This window comes from Cherax quadricarinatus, unplaced genomic scaffold, assembly GCF_038502225.1.
Source record: "Cherax quadricarinatus isolate ZL_2023a unplaced genomic scaffold, ASM3850222v1 Contig46, whole genome shotgun sequence".
NCBI classification, from domain to species: domain Eukaryota; kingdom Metazoa; phylum Arthropoda; class Malacostraca; order Decapoda; family Parastacidae; genus Cherax; species Cherax quadricarinatus.
This window is the reverse complement of record NW_027195072.1, coordinates 113,159-125,000: the sequence shown is the minus strand read 5'-3', so window position 1 is coordinate 125,000 and position 11,842 is coordinate 113,159.

Sequence of the window (11,842 nt, the reverse complement as noted above, 5' to 3'; positions counted from 1 at the left end):
GAGAGAGAGAGAGAGAGAGAGAGAGAAAGAGAGAGAGAGATCCTTGGGGTGAAATTTGACTCCAAACTAACCATGAAGAACTATGTTGTAAATCTCGCAAACAAGGCAGCCAGGAAGCTTACAGCACATCGCCGTATCTCGCATCTGCTTCACAGTAGGGGTTGCAAGATTCTGTATGAGGCACAAGTACGCTCACACCTTGAGTATGCTCCACTTTCTTGGTTTGCCTGCCCTCCCCCCTCTCATCTGCGACTGCTTGACAGAGTAGAGAACAGAGCAAGACGTCTCATCTCTCGCCTGGACCCATCCTGGATAGATCTGTCATTTCAGCAGAGCCTTCAACACAGGAGGGATGTGGGTGGCCTTACTGTTATGTACAAGGCCAATATTGTAAGAGTACCACACTTGGATCCACTTCGAGGACAGCATGAAACAAGCTTTTATGCCACAAGACGGGCAGAAAGCAGCAACTTCACTCTGGCTGTACCCTTCTCCAGAACATCACTCCATCTGAGATCATATATACCCAGGATGACTCGAGTATGGAACACATTCATACAGCATAATGATGTCAACGAGATAAAGTCAGTTGATCAGATGAAAATGCTGGCCCACAGATGGCTCCAACTTCATCCTGTTCCCTACTTGTATGTCTCATAACAATAAAAATGCTTTCAAATGAGCTGACGTAGGTAACAGCTCTTAGCTTGCCAATAAAGTTAGGAATCCTTAACCTAACCTTGTCAAACCCTTTGTAAAGAGAGAGAGAGAGAGAGAGAGAGAGAGAGAGAGAGAGAGAGAGAGAGAGAGAGAGAGAGAGAGAGAGAATAGAGAGAGAGAGAGAGAGAGAGAGAGAGAGAGAGAGAGAGAGAGAGAGATAGAGAGAGAACATTGTTTCTATTACTAGTCAAGGAAGTCTAGTAAGGTTGGTCTTCATCAGATGATGACTCGTTCAGTAGCTTCATGAAGACGCCGCAGTGGACGTGACAATGCCTCTTCTTCCATTGCTCCTATTGGCGAGGCGCTGATGATTGGTGAGGAGCAATCAGTGGTGCCGTTGGTCCTGTGTCTGAGACGCATCAGGACGCAGGGGACCCTGGGTGTTGACGGACCGTGAACTACAAGTGACGTGAAAAAATGACTCTACAGTAGATGATAGGGCAGTGTGTACGAGGTAAACCAGCAACAAACTGACGTACAGCTGAAGTTAAACTGAGTCGAAGAGAACTTAGAAACACACGAACACCATCGTAATAAATGCCGACGAAATGTCTGGTAAAAGACACAGATGAACCTAACGTGACCTTTTAGTGTGACATTAACTGCATCTTTGTCCTTTTACCTAACACGAGAAACCTGTTTGTGTGACGCTCCATTGCAAGAAGAATAAGTATCTCCTAAACATTGTGTAGGAGAAACGTTGCAATAATATAGCATTTAGCTATACATACTAGGACTCACTGATACCTCTAGTGACCGTAGGGTGAGGGTCTAGAACTGACTAATACTTCTAGTGACCGTAGGGTGAGGGTCTAGAACTGACTAATACTTCTAGTGACCGTAGGGTGAGGGTCTAGGACTGACTAATACTTCTAGTGACCGTAGGGTGAGGGTCTAGGACTGACTAATACTTCTAGTGACCGTAGGGTGAGGGTCTAGGACTGACTAATACTTCTAGTGACCGTAGGGTGAGGGTCTAGGACTGACTAATACTTCTAGTGACCGTAGGGTGAGGGTCTAGGACTGACTAATACTTCTAGTGACCGTAGGGTGAGGGTCTAGAACTGACTAATACTTCTAGTGACCGTAGGGTGAGGGTCTAGAACTGACTAATACTTCTAGTGACCGTAGGGTGAGGGTCTAGGACTGACTAATACTTCTAGTGACCGTAGGGTGAGGGTCTAGGACTGACTAATACTTCTAGCGACCGTAGGGTGAGGGTCTAGGACTGACTAATACTTCTAAGGACCGTAGGGTGAGGGTCTAGGACTGACTAATACTTCTAGGGACCGTAGGGTGAGGGTCTATGACACAGGGTAAAGATCTAGGACTAACTAACAGCAAGTTAGTGTAAGAGGGGAACATAGTAACTAACACTGGTATTAAGTCGTCCAGTATTTAACTTTTCACTAAGGGTCTACTCTTGATAATTAGGACTGACTAATACTTCTAGGGACCGTAGGGTGAGGGTCTAAGACTGACTAATACTTCTAGCGACCGTAGGGTGAGGGTCTAGGACTGACTAATACTTCTAGGGACCGTAGGGTGAGGGTCTAGGACTGACTAATACTTCTAGCGACCGTAGGGTGAGGGTCTAGGACTGACTAATACTTCTAGCGACCGTAGGGTGAGGGTCTAGGACTGACTAATACTTCTAGCGACCGTAGGGTGAGGGTCTAGGACTGACTAATACTTCTAGCGACCGTAGGGTGAGGGTCTAGGACTAACTAATACTTCTAGGGACCGTAGGGTGAGGGTCTAGGACTAACTAATACTTCTAGGGACCGTAGGGTGAGGGTCTAGGACTGACTAATACTTCTAGCGACCGTAGGGTGAGGGTCTAGGACTGACTAATACTTCTAGCGACCGTAGGGTGAGGGTCTAGGACTGACTAATACTTCTAGCGACCGTAGGGTGAGGGTCTAGGACTAACTAATACTTCTAGCGACCGTAGGGTGAGGGTCTAGGACTGACTAATACTTCTAGGGACCGTAGGGTGAGGGTCTAGGACTGACTAATACTTCTAGGGACCACAGGGTAAAGATCTAGGACTAACTAACAGCAAGTTAGTGTAAGAGGGGAACATAGTAACTAACACTGGTATTAAGTCGTCCAGTATTTAACTTTTCACTAAACTCTTGATAATTAAAAAAAAGAAAGTTTAAAACTCGAGTTTTCAATATTTTCCAATTGTCATTTTACATTTCTATTATATTTCAAATTCTCTACAATTTTGTTTTTTTTAAGAAAGTCCAGTTTAATAAAATTTATTCCAGGAAATTTTCATACTGGCATATACGAAGCCCAAATTTAATATAAAATTTTTGGAAAATCAGCCTGCGCCTTATATGCTCAAGGTCAGGGTCAAGGGTTGGCACTCGTAACGTTACGTCACAAGTGCAGGGGTTGGGACTCATAACGTTACGTCACAAGTGCAGGGGTTGGGACTCGTAACGTTGCGTCACAAGTGCAGGGGTTGGGACTCATAACGTTACGTCACAAGTGCAGGGGTTGGGACTCGTAACGTTACGTCACAAGTGCAGGGGTTGGCACTCGTAACGTTACGTCACAAGTGCAGGGGTTGGCACTCGTAACGTTACGTCACAAGTGCAGGGGTTGGCACTCGTAACGTTACGTCACAAGTGCAGGGGTTGGCACTCGTAACGTTACTTCACAAGTGTAGGGGTTGGCACTCGTAACGTTACTTCACAAGTGTAGGGGTTGGCACTCGTAACGTCACGCCACAAGTGCAGGGGTTGGCACTCGTAACGTTACGTCACAAGTGCAGGGGTTGGCACTCGTAACGTTACGTCACAAGTGCAGGGGTTGGCACTCGTAACGTTACGTCACAAGTGCAGGGGTTGGCACTCGTAACGTTACTTCACAAGTGTAGGGGTTGGCACTCGTAACGTCACGCCACAAGTGCCTGGAAACATCATCTTATATATCTTACATGAACCTGCGCCTTATATGCCGGAAAATAAGGTAAGAAGGACCAACGTTGAAGTGTGAAGCCTATAAGAAGTGTGAAGCCTATAAGAAGTGTGAAGCCTATAAGAAGTGTGAAGCCTATAAGAAGTGTGAAGCCTATAAGAAGTGTGAAGCCTATAAGAAGTGTGAAGCCTATAAGAAGTGCGAAGCCTATAAGAAGTGTGAAGCCTATAAGAAGTGTGAAGCCTATAAGAAGTGTGAAGCCTATAAGAAGTGTGAAGCCTATAGGAAGTGTGAAACCTATAAGAAGTGTGAAGCCTATAAGAAGTGTGAAGCCTATAAGAAGTGTGAAGCCTATAAGAAGTGTGAAGCCTATAAGAAGTGTGAAGCCTATAAGAAGTGTGAAGCCTATAAGAAGTGTGAAGCCTATAAGAAGTGTGAAGCCTATAAGAAGTGTGAGGCCTATAAGAAGTGTGAAGCCTATAAGAAGTGTGAAGCCTATAAGAAGTGTGAAACCTATAAGAAGTGTGAAGCCTATAAGAAGTGTGAAGCCTATAAGAAGTGTGAAGCCTATAAGAAGTGTGAAGCCTATAAGAAGTGTGAAGCCTATAAGAAGTGTGAAGCCTATAAGAAGTGTGAAGCCTATAAGAAGTGTGAAGCCTATAAGAAGTGTGAAGCCTATAAGAAGTGTGAAGCCTATAAGAAGTGTGAAGCCTATAAGAAGTGTGAAGCCTATAGAAGTGTGAAGTGTGAAGCCTATAAGAAGTGTGAAGCCTATAAGAAGTGTGAAGCCTATAAGAAGTGTGAAGCCTATAAGAAGTGTGAAGCCTATAAGAAGTGTGAAGCCTATAAGAAGTGTGAAGCCTATAGGAAGTGTGAAACCTATAAGAAGTGTGAAGCCTATAAGAAGTGTGAAGCCTATAAGAAGTGTGAAGCCTATAAGAAGTGTGAAGCCTATAAGAAGTGTGAAGCCTATAAGAAGTGTGAAGCCTATAAGAAGTGTGAAGTGTGAAGCCTATAAGAAGTGTGAAGCCTATAAGAAGTGTGAGCCTATAAGAAGTGTGAAGCCTATAAGAAGTGTGAAGCCTATAAGAAGTGTGAAGCCTATAAGAAGTGTGAAGCCTATAAGAAGTGTGAAGCCTATAAGAAGTGTGAAGCCTATAGAAGAAGCCTGTGAAGCCTATAAGAAGTGTGAAGCCTATAAGCAGTGTGAAGCCTATAAGAAGTGTGAAGCCTATAAGAAGTGTGAGGCCTATAAGAAGTGTGAAGCCTATAAGAAGTGTGAAGCCTATAAGAAGTGTGAAACCTATAAGAAGTGTGAAGCCTATAAGAAGTGTGAAGCCTATAAGAAGTGTGAAGCCTATAAGAAGTGCGAAGCCTATAAGAAGTGTGAAGCCTATAAGAAGTGTGAAGCCTATAAGAAGTGTGAAGCCTATAAGAAGTGTGAAGCCTATAAGAAGTGTGAAGCCTATAAGAAGTGTGAAGCCTATAAGAAGTGTGAAGCCTATAAGAAGTGTGAAGCCTATAGGAAGTGTGAAGCCTATAAGAAGTGTGAAGCCTATAAGAAGTGTGAAGCCTATAAGAAGTGTGAAGCCTATAAGAAGTGTGAAGCCTATAAGAAGTGTGAAGCCTATAAGAAGTGTGAAGCCTATAAGCAGTGTGAAGCCTATAAGAAGTGTGAAGCCTATAAGAAGTGTGAAGCCTATAAGAAGTGTGAAGCCTATAAGAAGTGTGAAGCCTATAAGAAGTGTGAAGCCTATAAGAAGTGTGAAGCCTATAAGAAGTGTGAAGCCTATAAGAAGTGTGAAGCCTATAAGAAGTGTGAAGCCTATAAGAAGTGTGAAGCCTATAAGAAGTGTGAAGCCTATCAGAAGTGTGAAGCCTATAAGAAGTGTGAAGCCTATAAGAAGTGTGAAGCCTATAAGAAGTGTGAAGCCTATAAGAAGTGTGAAGCCTATAAGAAGTGCGAAGCCTATAAAAGAAGTGTGAAGCCTATAAGAAGTGTGAAGCCTATAAGAAGTGTGAAGCCTATAAGAAGTGTGAAGCCTATAAGAAGTGTGAAGCCTATAAGAAGTGTGAAGCCTATAAGAAGTGTGAAGCCTATAAGAAGTGTGAAACCTATAGAAGAAGTGTGAAGCCTATAAGAAGTGTGAAGCCTATAAGAAGTGTGAAGCCTATAAGAAGTGTGAAGCCTATAAGAAGTGTGAAGCCTATAGGAAGTGTGAAGCCTATAAGAAGTGTGAAGCCTATAGAAGAAGTATAAGAAGTGAAGCCTATAAGAAGTGTGAAGCCTATAAGAAGTGTGAAGCCTATAAGAAGTGTGAAGCCTATAAGAAGTGTGAAGCCTATAGGAAGTGTGAAGCCTATAAGAAGTGTGAAGCCTATAAGAAGTGTGAAGCCTATAAGAAGTGTGAAGCCTATAAGAAGTGTGAAGCCTATAAGAAGTGTGAAGCCTATAGGAAGTGTGAAGCCTATCAGAAGTGTGAAGCCTATAAGAAGTGTGAAGCCTATAAGAAGTGTGAAGCCTATAAGAAGTGTGAAGCCTATAAGAAGTGTGAAACCTATAAGAAGTGTAAAGCCTATAAGAAGTATGAAGCCTATAAGAAGTGTGAAGCCTATAAGAAGTGTGAAGCCTATAAGAAGTGTGAAGCCTATAAGAAGTGTGAAGCCTATAAGAAGTGTGAAGCCTATAAGAAGTGTGAAGCCTATAAGAAGTGTGAAGCCTATAGGAAGTGTGAAGCCTATAAGAAGTGTGAAGCCTATAAGAAGTGTGAAGCCTATAAGAAGTGTGAAGCCTATAGGAAGTGTGAAGCCTATAAGAAGTGTGAAGCCTATAAGAAGTGTGAAGCCTATAAGAAGTGTGAAGCCTATAAGAAGTGTGAAGCCTAAAAGAAGTGTAAAGCCTATAAGAAGTGTGAAGCCTATAAGAAGTGTGAAGCCTATAAGAAGTGTGAAGCCTATAAGAAGTGTGAAGCCTATAAGAAGTGTGAAGCCTATAAGAAGTGTGAAGCCTATAAGAAGTGCGAAGCCTATAAGAAGTGTGAAGCCTATAAGAAGTGTGAAACCTATAAGAAGTGTGTAACCTATAAGAAGTGTGAAGACTATAAGAAGTGTGAAGCCTATAAGAAGTGTGAAGCCTATAAGAAGTGTGAAGCCTATAAGAAGTGTGAAGCCTATAAGAAGTGTGAAGCCTATAAGAAGTGTGAAGCCTATAAGAAGTGTGAAGCCTATAAGAAGTGTGAAGCCTATAAGAAGTGTGAAGCCTGTAAGAAGTGTGAAGCCTATAAGAAGTGTGAAGCCTATAAGAAGTGTGAAGCCTATAAGAAGTGTGAAGACTATAAGAAGTGTGAAGCCTATAAGAAGTGTGAAGCTATAAGAAGTGTGAAGCCTATAAGAAGTGTGAAGCCTATAAGAAGTGTGAAGCCTATAAGAAGTGTGAAGCCTATAAGAAGTGTGAAGCCTATAAGAAGTGTGAAGCCTATAAGAAGTGTGAAGCCTATAAGAAGTGTGAAGCCTATAAGAAGTGTGAAGCCTATAAGAAGTGTGAAGCCTATAAGAAGTGTGAAGCCTATAAGAAGTGTGAAGCCTATAAGAAGTGTGAAGCCTATAGGAAGTGTGAAGCCTATAAGAAGTGTGAAGCCTATAGGAAGTGTGAAGCCTATAAGAAGTGTGAAGCCTATAAGAAGTGTGAAGCCTATAAGAAGTGTGAAGCCTATAAGAAGTGTGAAGCCTATAAGAAGTGTGAAGCCTATAAGAAGTGTGAAGCCTATAAGAAGTGTGAAGCCTATAAGAAGTGTGAAGCCTATAAGAAGTGTGAAGCCTATAAGAAGTGTGAAGCCTATAAGAAGTGTGAAGCCTATAAGAAGTGTGAAGCCTATAAGAAGTGTGAAGCCTATAAGAAGTGTGAAGCCTATAAGAAGTGTGAAGCCTATAAGAAGTGTGAAGCCTATAAGAAGTGTGAAGCCTATAAGAAGTGTGAAGCCTATAAGAAGTGTGAAGCCTATAAGAAGTGTGAAGCCTATAAGAAGTGTGAAGCCTATAAGAAGTGTGAAGCCTATAAGAAGTGTGAAGCCTATAAGAAGTGTGAAGCCTATAAGAAGTGTGAAGCCTATAAGAAGTGTGAAGCCTATAAGAAGTGTGAAGCCTATAAGAAGTGTGAAGCCTATAAGAAGTGTGAAGCCTATAAGAAGTGTGAAGCCTATAAGAAGTGTGAAGCCTATAAGAAGTGTGAAGCCTATAAGAAGTGTGAAGCCTATAAGAAGTGTGAAGCCTATAAGAAGTGTGAAGCCTATAAGAAGTGTGAAGCCTATAAGAAGTGTGAAACCTATAAGCCTATAAGAAGTATGAAGCCTATAAGAAGTGTGAAGTCTATAAGAAGTGTGAAGCCTATAAGAAGTGTGAAGCCTATAAGAAGTGTGAAGCCTATAAGAAGTGTGAAGCCTATAAGAAGTGTGAAGCCTATAAGAAGTGTGAAGCCTATAGGAAGTGTGAAGCCTATAAGAAGTGTGAAGCCTATAAGAAGTGTGAAGCCTATAAGAAGTGTGAAGCCTATAGGAAGTGTGAAGCCTATCAGAAGTGTGAAGCCTATAAGAAGTGTGAAGCCTATAAGAAGTGTGAAGCCTATAAGAAGTGTGAAGCCTATAAGAAGTGTAAAGCCTATAAGAAGTGTGAAGCCTATAAGAAGTGTGAAGCCTATAAGAAGTGTGAAGCCTATAAGAAGTGTGAAGCCTATAAGAAGTGTGAAGCCTATAAGAAGTGTGAAGCCTATAAGAAGTGCGAAGCCTATAAGAAGTGTGAAGCCTATAAGAAGTGTGAAACCTATAAGAAGTGTGAAACCTATAAGAAGTGTGAAGACTATAAGAAGTGTGAAGCCTATAAGAAGTGTGAAGCCTATAAGAAGTGTGAAGCCTATAAGAAGTGTGAAGCCTATAAGAAGTGTGAAGCCTATAAGAAGTGTGAAGCCTATAAGAAGTGTGAAGCCTATAAGAAGTGTGAAGCCTATAAGAAGTGTGAAGCCTGTAAGAAGTGTGAAGCCTATAAGAAGTGTGAAGCCTATTAGAAGTGTGAAGCCTATAAGAAGTGTGAAGACTATAAGAAGTGTGAAGCCTATAAGAAGTGTGAAGCCTATAAGAAGTGTGAAGCCTATAAGAAGTGTGAAGCCTATAAGAAGTGTGAAGCCTATAAGAAGTGTGAAGCCTATAAGAAGTGTGAAGCCTATAAGAAGTGTGAAGCCTATAAGAAGTGTGAAGCCTATAAGAAGTGTGAAGCCTATAAGAAGTGTGAAGCCTATAAGAAGTGTGAAGCCTATAAGAAGTGTGAAGCCTATAAGAAGTGTGAAGCCTATAAGAAGGAGCAATGATTGGCTCTTATGTAAAAATAAATTTATTTAATTAATGAAGCTGGTATTTGAAAATATAAATAACTCAAAGTGAAAGTCAGACTTTCTTATAATAAAGGTGAGCAACACTGAAAGTTTGAAGCCTATCAGAAAAGGCATTCATTAATATTTCAAACTAACACCTGAACAGTCTGAAATGACAGTTTTTCATTCTTGTGGAATGTATCGGTGCTAATATTCTGAAGCCGATAGGAAGAGACATTCTTTAGGTAGTGAAACGAAATCAGTTTCACGGTTTATTTAATAAAAGTGACAAACTGTGACTTACGTAGCCCAGTAATGACACGAACTTCGCCTTTTCTAAGTTTGTAAAACCCAGCAGCAGAGGTTTTTGCAAGTTATCGAAGCCATTAGGATGCTGAGAATGGGTGTACAACGTCAGTCGTAGCGAAGAATGAACAAAAAGCTGGAGATTTAAAAAATAAATAAATTCAGGCAATTAAGGAAAGATTCTCCTTTTTATGATAATTGATGATGTAAATATTGTAATAAGATGAACCTATGTGACGCTGGTTAATATTAACATGTTAATGGTGTTTAACTTACTGAGGACCTTTCATCATACAGGAAAACATGTGTTAAAGGGTATGAGGAATTAGTTCTACCTTCCTCTCCCTCCTGCCTCTCTTCACCCCCTACAACCTCACTCCACCATATACCTGTGACTGCCAGACTCAGGCTGGGACATCCACACCTGTGGCAGACGCTTGAATACACAGGTGAGTCACCCATCACTCCTTAAGCTACAACACGGTTCAGTTTGCGGGAAGGTAAAAAAAACTTCCCTTTTCCCAAGAGGCCGCCTTGTTGTGGTTCAGTTGGGGAGACATCCCTCCGGCCCCAGCCACCCCCTTCCCCCCACCACCACCCCACCATCCCAGTATTCCTACTTCATACCTGTCCAGTCCAACTTCTCTGCTACAAGTTTGTGATTATGAATTGTGTTTTGATCTTTTGATTGCTATATCTTGTATGTACCAAGCAATCACGACACCCAGTAAGCATGTCAGTGTTGCTCAAAGTGGCAAGAAAAGGTGTACACATTTAAGTCTTAGAATTAACGAAGGAAACAAAGATATTAGACATGACATCCTGCGGCCATAATGAAGTGTTACTTTGTACACATAAAAAAAGGTAAACATAAGTTTGTGTGACTGACTTAGTGACTGACTGCTTGCTGAATGACTGAGTGACTGACTGCTTACTGAATGACTGAGTGACTGACTTACTGAGTGACTTGGCTGACTTACTGAATGATTTCACTGGCTTATTGAATGATTTGATTGACTAACTGAATGACTTGACTGACTTACTGGATGACTTGACTGACTTACTGAATGACTTACTGAATGAATTGACTGATTTACTGAATGATTTGACTGACTTACTGAATGATTTCAGTGACTAACTGAATGACTTGACTGACTTACTGAATGACTTGACTGACTTACTGAATGAATTGACTGATTTACTGAATGACTTGACTGACTTACTAAACGACTTGAGTGACTTACCGAATGACTTGACTGACTTACTGAATGACTTACTGAATGAATTGACTGACTTACTGAACAACTTCACTGACTGAATGACTTGCTTGACTTACTGAATGACTTGACTGACTTACTGAATGACTTGACTGACTTACTGAACAACTTGACTGACTTACTGAATTACTTGACTGACTTACTGAATGACTTGTTTGACTTACTGAATGGCTTGTTTGACTTACTGAATGACTTGACTGACTTACTGAATGACTTGACTGACTTACTGAATGACTTGTTTGACTTACTGAATGACTTGACTGACTTATTGAATGACTTGACTGACTTACTGAACGACTTGTTTGACTTACTGAATGACTTGACTGACTTATTGAATGACTTGACTGACTTACTGAATGACTTGTTTGACTTACTGAATGACTTGACTGACTTATTGAATGACTTGACTGACTTACTGAATGACTTGATTGACTTACTGAATGACCTGATTGACTTACTCAATGACTTGATTGACTGCCTGACAAAGTTAGACACTCCAGTACAACCATCAACTTCAGCACCAGAACCTCTACCATCCACCTCAGCCCAGTACGGCCACAACATAACTCTCCACTCTCTTAACAATCATCTACAATTTTAGGTAAGAAATACTATTATTTCTGTTACATTTATAGTCTTAAGCAGTAAAAACAACATAATACATCATAACAATGAACTACAATTACATATTCACTTTTATTTTTGTAAGATGTGGAGGCCTAAAAAAAGTTGGTTGGCTTTTTTGGGGCTCCCAGGAACGTAACCCTATTTTTCCCGTAAGTTCTTCAGTTCATCTAACACGGTTTTACCTAACACGATGTTTTCAGGAACATAACTACCGTGTTAAATAACGGTCTAATATATATATATATATATATATATATATATATATATATATATATATATATATATATATATATATATATATATATATATATATATATATATATATATATATATATATATATATATATATATATATATATATATATATATATATATATATATTATATATATATATATATATATATATATATATATATATATATATATATATATATATATATATAATATATATATATATATATATATATATATATATATATATATATATATATATATATATATATATATATATATATATATATATATATATATATATATATATAATATATGTCAAAGAATATGTAAAATGGCAATTAGCAAGAACTCATTTAAAATTAAGTCCTTTCTGAAATTTTCTCTT